This window comes from Suncus etruscus, chromosome X, assembly GCF_024139225.1.
Source record: "Suncus etruscus isolate mSunEtr1 chromosome X, mSunEtr1.pri.cur, whole genome shotgun sequence".
In the NCBI taxonomy this organism is placed as follows: domain Eukaryota; kingdom Metazoa; phylum Chordata; class Mammalia; order Eulipotyphla; family Soricidae; genus Suncus; species Suncus etruscus.
In genome coordinates this window covers 17390380-17404060 of record NC_064868.1, presented here as the reverse complement: position 1 = coordinate 17404060, position 13681 = coordinate 17390380, and positions in this window count along the sequence as shown.

Below are 13681 nucleotides of genomic sequence, written 5' to 3'. Positions count from 1 at the left end.
TGTATTTTTGCTTGCTTTTATTGAGAGAATGAGACAGAGGGAGGGAGGAGAGAAAGAAGATAGATAGATAGATAGATAGATAGATAGATAGATAGATAGATAGATAGGTAGGTAGGTAGGTAGGTAGATAGGTAGATAGGTGAATGGATGGATGGATGGATAGCTAACTAGATGATAGATTTTCAAGCAGGAGTCCATTAATTTATTCTGGGAAGGACCAGATAATAGTTTAATCTCTGTGGCTCACCAACCCCCCTGGCAAGCACCCATATTTTCAAGGTGTTGGTAAATGTGTGTGTCCTGCAACTGTTACAGTGAAACTTTATATGGGAAAAATAATAATTTTCTGGAAAAATAACATCTCCTGATACCTAATGAGGAGGAAATAGAAAGTCTAAACAGGCCAAATCACAAGTAAGGAAATTGAAACAGTAATCAAGAAACTCCCCAAGAGTCCAGGACAAGATGGGATTACAGGAAAATTTTATCAAACATTCAGAGAAGAGTTATTACCACTGATCCTTAGATTCTTCCAAAACATCAAAGAGACTGGAATCCTCCTAATGCCTTTTATGAAGCTAATATGATGCTTATTCCCAAGAACAAAAGTCCACATCAGTAAAAGGCAGGGGAAAAACCACATGATCATATCAATTGATGCAGAGAAAGCATTTGACAAAATCCAATGCCCATTCATTCATGATGAAAACCCTCAGAAAAATAGGTGTGAAAGAAACTTTCCTCAAGATAGTAACAACTATCTATAAGAAGCCCAGGCTTCTGAAAAACTGAAAGCATTTCCACGAAGATCATTATCTAGGCAAGACTGTCCACTGTCCCCACTCTTATGGCATGGCAATCATACAAGAGAAGAAAATCAAAGGAATCCAAATAGGAAAAGAGGAAGTCAAACTATTTCTATTTGCAGATGACATATTCCACATCAAAGACCCTAAAGAGCATCCCAAGCACCACCACGAATAATCCCTGAAGGCAGAAGTAAGCCAATATATATATTGGATATATATATAATATATATGATAAGACATTTAACAAAAGTATTTAACAGTAGTACAGATATTTTGACAAAATAATGAAATACGGTATTAGAGTGCTGAGTAGAGAAGACAATAAAAGTACATCAAAACATAATTTATGACTAGCAATTGCTTAACTCTGAATATGTTCAACAGGTTAACCACTAGACTAAATGCATTATTTGTTTGTATTCTATATGAACCGTTCTCTACAATGCTAAGAGAATAAGCATTCCTCTTTCTATGCTTTATACATAAGAAGCTGAGATACTGCAGCTGCAGAAACTTTTTACAGTCACATAGCTCACAATGACTAGGAACCTCATCTCCAACAGATTCACATCCATGTATTGCCTCTACAATAGCTTGACTCAAGTATTCTTTTTTTTTTCCCCCCTTTGGGCCACACGCGGCGTTGCTCAGGGGTCACTCCTGGCTGTCTGCTCAGAAATAGCTCCTGGCAGCACCAGGGACTATATGGGACACCGGGATTCGAACCAACCACCTTTGGTCCTGGATTGGCTGCTTGCAAGGCAAACGCTGCTGTGCTATCTCTCTGGGCCCTTGACTCAAGTATTCTATCCTTTCTTTTCCCCCTCCTCTTCTTCCTCTTCTCTTTCCTCATCTTATTTCTTTTTATCTTCTTTTCCTCCTCCTCCTCCTTCTCCTCCCTCCTCCACTTCTTCCATCTTCCTTTCTTTCTCTCTTTTTTCTTTTTTGATACTATATTTTGCAATATTGTTACTGAGGGTCATCCTACCTATCCCTTTCTCTCCTTTAAACACCAAGTTTTTGTCCAGATGGATCATTCCCAACTCTCACTGTCCAAATGCTCCCTTCTCTGCCCTCACTGCACTTTCCCGCTCTCTGTGAAAACTCTTTGTGAAAAACTTCCTACCATGGGCCGATCCTCCTGGCCCTTGTGTCTACTGATTTTGGGTATTAATACCATACTATCTTTTATGAACTTTTTAGGGTCATATTCACACATACTGAAAATGGGACACCAACATCTTTGGAGTGCAGGGTGGGAAACAACACAGTTAAACCCAAAACAATCCTTTTATGTCTTTCTCCACACCTGGCATTCTCAGGTGCTATTCTTGGCTTTGTGCTTTCAGGTTACCCTTGGCAGTAACAGGGATTGAACCTGCACATGCAGAGCCTGCACCCGACCCTGTGAATGCCCTCCCAGGCTCAAGCCATCTCTAGCTCTTGATAGAAGCTGTACCTTTGCCACTGTATTTAATATTGCAGGAGCTACTGGGGAAATGAGAGGGAATTTGTGGTCCATTATTGGTTTTTCACTAAATTAAACCTCAGCATTCCTCTTGGCAATTAAAACAACAATTCTGAAAATGCTTGAGCCCCCCCACAGTACTTTACATGCATGCTCTGAGTAACTTTTTTGCAAATAAAATATGTTTCCAACTTCCAGAGAAATAGCATACATTTTAGAGTTAGTCCTTTCCTAGGATTAACTCTAGTAATTATCTAACTCTAGTGTAATTATATTGGCAAAGAAAACACATTTTACAGAGATTAAAAAAATCAACAGTTATTTGTGTCATGGAATGGAGAATAAGTGGTTAAACTTATGAACAGGGGAAAAACATAAAAACTTGAAGCTATGACCCTCAGACCTCTCGGTCAGATCACAGGGACTTGTCACAATGATCTGAAACATCCAAGTGCATATTTGACATCAGGGCTATCTCCAATTGTCTCCAAAAGTCACTGATGGTCACACCCCGCTTTCTTCTCCAACAGTACCCATGATTTCCAGCAAGTTTATTTTGATTTGTTTTTTATTAGATTCTTTTATTTAAATAATTATCATTTACAGGGGCCAGAGAGATAGCATAGCAGTAGGGCATTTGCCTTGTACACAGCCGATCCAGGACAGACAGTGGTTTGAATCCTGGCATCCCATATGGTACCTTGTGCCTGCCAGGAGCAATTTCTGAGTGCAGAGCCAGGAATAACTCCTGAGTGCCACCAGGTGTGACCCAGAAACAAACAAACAAACAAACAAACATAATTGTGATTTACAAAGTTATTCATAGTTGAGTTTTAGACTTACAATATCTTAGCACCAATCCCACCACCAGTGTTAACCTCCCTCTACCCATGTGCTCATGCCTCAGCCTGCTAGCATTATAGGCACTTTTTAAAGTTTGGTTGCTCAAGTTTGGGTCTCAGGATTTCATGTTGCTCTGGGAAGATGAAAAGCAGCGAAAAAGTGTCACCTCAGCTTCTTCAGGGAAGGCCTGGTAACATGTATCCACTGGAGACGATCCAATGGGCAGAATATCCCAGGCAATGACAAACGCACATCTAGAGCGTTTGTCCTAGAGAGTACCAGTACTCGTGCTTTGCATGGGGAGGTCTGTGGCTGATCTCTGTCTGAGAACTGAGACAGGCATATCCTCTGAACATTCTGGTGTGCCTCCCCAAAATAATCGTAATTGCAACATTGATAAATAACACTAAAATTTTGTACATTGGTCTAAAGTTTTGCTGTTTTATAGGTTGTGGGTTTGTTGGGTTTTATTGGGGGTCATATCTGGCAGTGTTCAGGGGTTACTCGTGGCTCTCCACTTAGGAATCACTCCTGGTAGTGCTCAAGTGACCCTAAGAGATGCTGGGGATCAAACCCAATCACCCACCTACACAGTAAATGCCCTCCCTGTTGTACTATCTCTCTGATTTTGCCTGTTCAAGTTTTTTTTTTTTTTTTTTGGTTTTTGGGGCACACCCAGCGGTGCTCAGGGGTTACTCCTGGCTGTCTGCTCAGAAATAGCTCCTGGCAGGCACAGGGGACCATATGGGACACCAGGATTCGAACCAACCACCTTTGATCCTGGATTGGCTGCTTGCAAGGCAAACGCCGCTGTGCTATCTCTCCGGGCTCTGTTCAAGTTCTTAAGCAGAAAGTGTTTACCACCCATGTTTTAATTCTTGGTCTCAAAACTGGCACCACCAAAAAAAATCATGTATATTTCATACACTGAACTCTCACACTTTGTCCCAACACAACCTGAAGGACAACTAATTCTCTCTTATGATATGACATGAATTTATGGTATGTTTGATGTTGTGACAACTAGAGGAAACTCCTTTTCTGAATGGGTTTGGAAACACCAACAGCATCTCAGCATGGATCTCACCTAGCGTGAGGATTCTGTGTTTCAGGCAGAGCTAACAGAACAGAACATTAGCCAGTATGCAGGCATCAGTGCTTGGGAGGTCGCAGTGTATTTCACATTTATTGCCATGTCTAACCTCATGAGAGCCTAGTTAGCTTGACTCATTCTGGTTAGGAATGGCCCCATGTCATTTGTGACTATGGATGTGTAGCATGGATTTGCAGAAAGGAGAAAATCCTACTTTTGGGTGGTTAAGAGTGCAGCATGTGCTGAAGGTTCTAGAACTGGTAACAGTCATGCTGGTGTGTTAGGGGCTTGACTGAGCAGATAATTAAACATGACCCTGAGGTGCCTATACAAGTGGTTATGGAGCTGATGAATGGGAAGCTTGAGATAGTCACAAAGCTTAGGAAATCTGAGACAAGTTTCTGGGTTTGGACCTTGGACAGAATCCCATATGGTCCCTGGAACAATGCCAAGAGTGATTACTGAGTGCAGAGCTAGGAGTATCACTGAGAATCACTGAGTGTGGCCCCAAAACATAAAAAAGGCCTCTTGTCCACAATAAGGTGTAGTGTGAAACCATGGCAGTTTATAACATCTTGATTTTTGTTCAGTTTTGGGGTAACAAGAGTAGTACTCAGGGGTTACTCCTGGCCCAGGTTCTCCTCACCTATCTTTTTCTGGCCCTACTTTCCTCAGAAAGCCCCTGCTGAGTGGGTGAGGTGCTTCCAAGGACTGATCTGCATGCTCTGCATGTGGGAGCCCTGGGTTTGATCACTGAGCACTGCAGGGATTAACTCCTGAGCACTGAGCCAGGAGTAACCCCTGAGTACCACCTTGTTTCCCCAAAACTGAACAAAAATCAAGACATTATTTCTCCCCATCAGTGTTTCCCACGGTTTTCTCCAGAGTGGGGCTCCCAAGCTCTCAGTGCTATCAAGACATTTATGGTGGGTCTGGCTGTGGTAAGGGGCCCCCAAGATCCAATGAAAGTTTCTTTTTTCCAACACAAGGCCGTGTTTGCCTCCATGTGGCTATAGGGAGCCAGGAACAAGCCTTGGTCTAGCAGGATACAGGCAGTGAGTTAACAGTGGGGAGTTAATCTTGTGCCCTCTCTTGATTTGAAATCTTTTGTTTGTTTTTTATTTCATTTTATTTATTTAATATTTTGCTGTGCTTGTTTTTAATTTAATTTAATTTTACTAAAATTATGTGGGGCCGGCGAGGTGGCACTAGAGGTAAGGTGTCTGTCTTGCAAGCACTAGCCAAGGAGCCGACCATGGTTTGATCCCCTGGCGTCCCATATGGACCCCCAGGCCAGGGGCAATTTCTGAGTGCTTAGCCAGGAGTAATCCCTGAGCATCAAACGGGTGTGGCCCAAAAAACAAAAAAAAAAAAGAAAAAAAAAAGAAACTATATGATTTACAAAGTATAAAATAACCCCACATTGTGAAATTACCCCATGCACCATATTTCCAACCCCAGGTGAATGGGTCTGAAGAAGGGTAGCCATGAAGAATTAATAAACCAAGCTAGTCAGGAAAGAATCATGGAATCATTTTGCTTCTTGCCTCGAGGTCTCTACATGCTAAGACTAACTGACCTTTCCTTATTAAATCAGTACAAAATTCACCAGGAGGGGGAAGGATGAGTGAGAAACAAAAGTACCTATCCAGGTGGACTTTTGCAAGTCAAGGGGCTTGGTGAAAAGAAAGAGGAAATACCTCAAAGGGGAATATCATTGTTTTGGGTAATAGCAGGGTGTCATCTAACAAAGTCCTTCATAGTTGGGTTTCAGACATACAATGAATCAGAATCAATCTCACCACCAGTGTTGCGATCCCTCTACCATGTCCAGTCTGCCAGTATAACAGACCTATTTAAAGTTTATATTGTTAGAGTTTGGGTCTCTTGATTCCATTGTTGTTGACTTTGGCTTGGATATTTATTTCTATCCTTTTTCTTTTATTTCTACCAATGCACCCGAGACCACATGGCCCCTGACCCCATCCTTGCATATTTGATTTTCCCCTCCTTCACTCGGTTTCTTTCCTTCTCACAGTATAATCTATGGCCAAGAGTGTTCAAGATCATTCCCATTTGGACCACTGCTTTGACCAAACTCAGGATTTACCAAATGGTTTTACATTGAGGCATCACTCCTTTGGGAGATCATATGGGATACTGGGGGTTGAACACAGGTTGGCCTGGTGCAAGGCAATTGCTGTCCCCACAGTACTATTGCTCTAGCCCTTAATATTGTTTCCTTTGGCAATAGCTACTGCAGAGAGGGGCCATCCTGGCTCCACCAGAAAAGGATTTGGGGAAATCTCTCTCCAGACCCTTGGTATGAGTCCTGCTTTAAAAAGCAGTCAGCATCGTGTGTATGTGAAGGCACACAAGGGTCTTCCATCTCCCCTTTGAAATGCCAAACAGTGGAGCCAGGCTTGAGCAAAGTAGGGCATGTAGTGTGTATGCTGTGGGGTCTCACGGCTTCAGAGCAGATGAAGAAACACAGACTCACAGGAGCAGGTCTCTCCTAATCTGGGGGTACTGGCACTGTAGGCCAATGCCAGTGAGCAAAGCACATGCATCCCTGAGCCTGCCCTCAGCTTCTTCCCCAGTGCTTTTGTTTCGAGCTCTTGTCTCTACTATAGAGCAGACCCTTCCTGGGACCAAAGACAGTCTGTGAAATCACATGATCTGGCACAGTGCATGACAAGACAGACAAGGATGCTTCTGGTTCACTGCCTGGACTGCCTGGCTCATGGATACAGCTATGAGAATCCACATGATCCTTGGCAATACAGAGATCCCTACCCTGCTTCCAAGATATGCATTGCAACCCCATACACAGATGCCCTCAGATATTGTCTTCTCCCTGGAAAGGGAAGCCAGGGATAGCGTGGGCAGTGGGGAGTTCTTTCTCATGGAGAGTTTAGTGGTCACTTTAAGGTTAAAAAAATGGAATTGCACATCAGGTACTGTATCAGGAATTCCAGTGCTTCATGGTTTGCCTCGTGCCATTCATTTATTTCATGGCATCTGCCATGGTTGCCTGCCTTCTACCCTTCCTGACCACCGTCTCTTCCAATGTGATGTGAACATTACATCATGGTCATCTTTCCTCTTATATATATATTTTTGGTTTTTCACACCCATTTGATGCTCAGGGGTTACTCCTGGCTAAGTGCTCAGAAATTGTCCCTGGCTTGGGGGGACCATATGGGACGCCAGGGGATCGAACCATGGTCCTTCCTTGGCTAGCGCTTGCAAGGCAGACACCTTGCCTCTAGCGCCACCTCGCATGCCCCGACCTTTCCTCTTATTAAATATAAAGATTCTCTCCAGTTTTCCATGTGACTTTGGTTTAAGCTTAGAGAATTGAGGAAACTTTATTCAAGAAATGAGGAAAGTTCTCGAATGGAAAAATGTCTTAATATTTTGGGGGGCATTTATTATTTCTCCCAGTCACATAATATCACTAGAAATCCTAATAATAGCATTGAGCACCAAAATTGCATGCTGCAGAGGAAGCATGTGCCATGTTTTCTGTCATTACTGTATTTGGCTAATTACAGCAATTATGCCTCTCACTGGATGAATTCTGAGCTTTGAATTCTATTGATTGGGTGACTTTCTGTTGGTGTCAGCTTCTGGGATATGAATTGGACCATGGATTCAGGTTTTTGTTTCCATTCAATCTTGTGGATTTCTGGCCATGATTTTTTTTTATTGCCGTCTGCTCAGAAATAGCTCCTGGCAGGCACGGGGGACCATATGGGACACCAGGATTCAAACCAACCACCTTTGGTCCTGGATCGGCTGCTTGCAAGGTAAACGCTGCTGTGTTATCTCTCCGGGCCCTCTGGCCATGATTTTAAGATTGTTATATTTAATCTTTTTGGCCACACCTAGCAGTGCTTACTCCTGGCTCTGTGCTCTACAAATGGTAGGATTGGGGGGACCCTATGGGGCCCCATGATTGAACCTGGGTCAGCAGCTTACCCTCTCTTCTATACTTAGGATTCAGCCCTTCAGTTTAAGATTTGGGATGAACACTATTTGAGATGAAAACCTTTGTTCTACGGCTGTCCATAGGTTCATCTAGATAATATTGGAAAGCTCTGCTCCCTTCTCTACATTAAAATAGTGCCGGGGGCAGGGTACGTTTCATGCCAGGGACCTTGCTGATTTGGACTCATTGGTCTGGCAATTTCTTAAGGGGAAGTTGGTCTCTAGTTAAGTGCCACTGAGGGCTGGGCTGTATTTCAGAGGACTGAGTTAGTGCTTGTTGTGTGTGAGACTCATGCCCAGTACCTGGAGCCTGGCATTGCTCTCAGCATGGCAATGACTGCCTACCCCACATAATACCTTCAATTTGATTTTTTCTTATGCCACAGAAAACATGCCTGAGTCCTGAACAAGTGGATTGCATGGAATCTCTTTTGCCACCATCTTTCCAGGAACAATGTAGAGAAGTGCAGTGGCAGACTGTTGTCATTTTCTGCAAAGATTCACAGGCACACACAGCACACATAAAATCTATGCCACCTGGGGGCCGGAGTGGTGGCACAAGCGGTAGGTCATTTGCCTTGCACATGCTAACCTAATGCGCTAACCTAGGATGGACCAAGGTTCGATCCCTGGTGTCCCATATGGTCCCCCAAGCCAGGAGCAATTTCTGAGTGCATAGCCAGGAGTAACCTCTGAGAGTCACCAGGTGTGACCCCAAAACAAAAAAAAAACAAAACAAACAAACAAACAAAAAAAGCTATGCCAACTGGTTTGCACCACCATGAAACAGAACTTCTACTCAAGTTGCTAAGGTGTGCAGCATCCTGGCTTGGCACATAAAGGCTGTGCTAGCTCACTCTTCTCACTTCTACTTGGAAAACCTGAACTTGGACTGCCCATCTGCAAACCCTGTGGAGTCTATGGACAACTGCATACAGCATTCTTGTTTCTTGTTGCTTTCAGTTCCAGGGCCACACCGGGCAGTGCTCAAGGATCACTCCTGACTTCACACTCAGGGATCACTCTTGGTGGTGCTCAGGATTCACTCCTGATGCCACGATCAGGGATTACTCCTGGCAGTGCTCAGGGGACTATGTAGGATCCTGGCATCAAACCTGGGTTGGGTGCATGCAAATCAAGCACCTGTCCTGTTGTACTGTCCTCCAGCCCAGCAACGTTCACTCTTCAGGTTCTTCTTGGAGAGAGAAGTCAAAGTCATGAGATTGGCTGAGAATTTCAGGTTTGTTTTCCAGTATCCAAGTCTCAGTTTTCTCAGGCTTTATAAGGGACTGAGCAATAGTTGTTCCTTGGGAGAAAGTATCAATGAAGCTATGGAAGCTTTCTGTGTACTTTAGAGTGGAGAAATCGTGGGATTTTGGACAATTGAGCAATTCACACTATTTCCATAAGAATTCAAATTCTGTTGCACTGGTGAAGGGGGGTGTTCTGTTTATGAGTGAAACCTAACTACAATCATGCTGGTAATTATGGTGCTTAAATAAAGATTTTATAAAAAATAAAATAAAATAAGACCTATTAGTTAAAAAAAAAAGGAATTCAAATTCTAGGGCTAAACTGATTGCACACCAGGTAGGGTGCTGTCTTGCACATAGCTAACCCAGATTTGATTCCTAACCTTCCATTTTAACCTTTGTACATTGCCAGGAGTAATTCCTGTGCAGGGCCAGGAGTAACCCCTAAGCATTACCAAATGTGGCCCCCAAACAAGCAAAGAAAAAGAAAGAATCAAGATTCTAACATAGTGTTGGGGGTGATGATTCTGCCCTAAAGAATCAAACAGTGTTTTATTGGGGGTAAACCCCACTTTGCTCAGGCTTGGTCCTGTGAGCTCTCAGATAACTCAGGGATCTGTGCTCAAGAATCGCTGCTATGGACTCAAGGACCATGTGGTGCCTGTGATGAAACCTGTGTCCGGTGTGTGCAGAACCCTCTCGGCTGTTCTCTTTCTCCATCCTAATTGCACAGTCTGAGAGAATTTCACCCAATTCCCAGCTGCATTAGCAAGTGCTTTGCAACCAAGAGTGAACAAATCCTGAATGTCTCTTACAAAAGTGGGTCGGCAAAGGCAGAAGGGTCACAGATGACTCTTGGGGGCTTGAAGTTGATCTTAGCAAATGTACATAATATTTAACAGGGATAAAAATTTTATGAACCACCCGAGCATGAAATTGAGTGTAGCCGAAGCCAGCTTACTGTCTGGCATCTAGTTTGCTCATTGTATTTATTTATTTGTTTGTTTGTTTGTTTTTTGGTTTTTGAGCCACACCCTATGATGTTCAGGAGTTACTCCTGGCTCTGCACTCAGATCACTTCTGGAAGGCATAGGAGATTGTACGGGATGCAAGGGATCGAACCCAAGTCTATCCTGGTTCAGCCACGTGCAAGGCAAACACTCTACTGTTGCGCTATCACTCCAGCCTGCTCATTGTATTTCTGATGGATATTATTAAGTAATCTGATGGAAATCATGAATTAGTGAATTAGTGAGGCAGGTAAGTATTGTAATAAGATAAACAACAGAATTGAGAACACACAACACACACAAATATGTCTCCTTTTTAATCCGATGGTAGAGTATTAATAATGAATAATAATCAGCCTTAACATATCTTCAGTATATTCTGAATTTAGAATCAATTAAGACTTAGAATGTGGGCCCAGAGAGATAGTACAGTGGTGTTTGCCTTGCAAGCAGCCGATCCAGGACCTAAGGTGGTTGGTTTGAACCCCGGTGTCCCATATGGTCCCCCGTGCCTGCCAGAAGCTATTTCTGAGCAGACAGCCAGGAGTAACCCCTGAGCATCGCCAGGTGTGGCCCAAAAACAAACAAACAAAAAAGACTTAGAATGTAGGTGTTTAAATAAAGATATTAATAAAAAAACATGACTGAAACCCAACTACAATCATATTTGTAATCAAGGTGTTTAAATAAAGATATTAATAAAAATGACTTAGAATGGATTACATTTAGTTATCCTGTATTACTAATAATTCAAGAGCAGCCCAAATGATGAAACCACATTTGCATATTTGTTGCTTTGGCCTTTTCATTGTCTTTAAAGCTCATTTTTATTGGGTTGACCTGCTGAGTTGGTGGAAGCACCAAATTCCTTTGCAATTCTAGGGCCCCATCAGAAAGTTTCTCCCAAAGTCAAATTTTGAATAGTGATTGGAGAAAGAAATGATCACTACCATAAACTTGACCAGAGTCAGGTTTACAGCAGTGATCATTTCCTTCTCTAGACTCAAGTTAACAGTAATCATCAGTCATTTCTCCAGAGTCAAACTTGCAGTAGAGATCATTCCTTTCTCCAGAGTCAAGTTTACAGTAGTTATCATTTCTTCTTCTCAGCATCAAGTTTATAATAGTGATCATCCTTTCCTCCTAGAAGTTCCTCCTACTGAAGTTTACAGTAGTGATCATTCCTTAGTCCAAGGTCAAAGTTACAGTTGTGATCATTCCTTTTTTCAGATTCAAGTTTATAGTAGCAATCATTTCTTTTCTCCCCATATGTCCAGTGAGAATTCCCCCCAGCATAGTTATCAGTGAAACAGGCTGTCATTCTGTACACCTCAGATTTCATAATTTCAGAAGAAAACAAGGCTGCTGATATAGTTGGTATAGTGCACTTATCTTGCATCAATGAGGCCCCTGTTTCAAAAAGAGGAGAAGAAAGGAAGGAAAAATGAAGGGAGGGAATGAAGAAAGAACAAGTATAGAAGTAGGGATAAATGGAGAAAAGAGAGAAGGAAGTAGGGAAGGAGGAAGAAAGGAAAGGACAAGGGGGGAGGAATGAGAAGAAAGGAAAGAATGAATGAAGGAGGGAGGGACATAGGTGTCTGGTAAAAGGGAGGAGGTAGGTGAGAGGAGAAAGGGAAGAATGAGGAGGGGACAATGAAGGAGGGAGGCAGAGGATGGAGAAGGGAGTAGAGAGGATGGAAGAGGAAGGAGGAGAGAGGAAGGCCGCTTTCTTCAGTCGGAGGCTGGAGGCTGTACAGGAAATGATGGGTTGATGTATTTGGCTCCTTATTGCCTCTGATAGTTGTAGAAAATGAGTTTCTTCAGGTTCCCTGTACCCTGGGCAGATCCATTGGACCCAGCTCTCCTGTGGGGCCTCAACAGGCCACTAGACTCAAGGTCCTTCAGGACACATGGCCTCTCCGATGGATGCACTGGTCAGACTGTCAGACTGTCTGCATAGGGTGATTGATGGCACAGCATGGTTTATGGACCCAAGAGATGAGCCTGGGCCAGAGCAGATGCTCTGCATGTGGTTACCCAGGTTCAGTCCCCAACATCGGGTTCCCCCCAGGAGCAGCTTTGAGCATCCAAAGCTGGGCCCTGAAGGAAGCCTCCGTGGGACTATGAAAGTTGTTGCTTCCCCGTGTGCTCCCATCTACTCCAGATAGAGTAGATGCTCCCTTGGCTGCAGGGAGCAGATGGGTGGAGCCCTGATGGCCACTGCAGGTCCCAGTGTAGCATCCTAAGGACTCTTCCCCACACAGCCCTTGATATTCAGGAAAACAAACGGAAAATATAGAGGACAATGCACTTGGAACTGGGCACCCGAAGGTGTCCCTGGTTGCTGCAGCCTGATTTCTGCTAATGAATTCCAGGCTTCTTTATTCATTTGTTCATTTTTGTTTTTAGGCCATCCCCAGATGCACAAGGGTAACCCCTGGCTCTGCACTCAGGGATCACTCCTGGCCATGCTCAGGTAACTATATAGGATGTTGAGGATCAAACCTGGTCAGCCATGCAAGGCAAGGGCCCTCCCTGTTATGTCATCACACCAGCCCTTCTTGGGTTTATTCTGTCTTAGCTGACATGAGAAGCCAGAATGCCCTCAGAAACCAAAATCATTAGTATATGGTGGCTTCAGAAATGTCTTGCCTGAAATCATGGGGCAGAACTAGGAGAACAAAGATTTTTTTCGCTCCTTCCTTTTGAACCATTAAATGTGATGAATTTTCCTTACACTATAGTGAATGTTGAAATTAATAAGCTGAAATATCAATGCATGACAATTTGTATACTTGACAGCTAATAATTACAGCATTTATCATAAAGAAAACCTGGCAATCTTAACTGGAGAGCATTTATAATTAATTTTCTTGCCCTGGAAAGTCCAATTAATTCCACAGTCAGAGAGTGTTAGTGTTAATTTCTTTTCTATCAGCCACAGGCCACAGAGTTAATGTATGAAAATCAGAACATTTACAATAACAGGTTAATTAAATTATTTCCTATACTGTAGTGGAAAATGCGTGGCTCTTATGATGATGATCAGTCACCATGGCAAATGCCATGTAATGCTCCTTGAAAGTCATGGTCTTCCCAGTGGCAGTTTTTAAGCTGTCAAGTGCACTGAGAAATTCTGTTTGCTGGCACGATAGAGAATATTGCATTTGGCACATCATTGTTGTTAATATATTTTAAATGATAGTGATAGG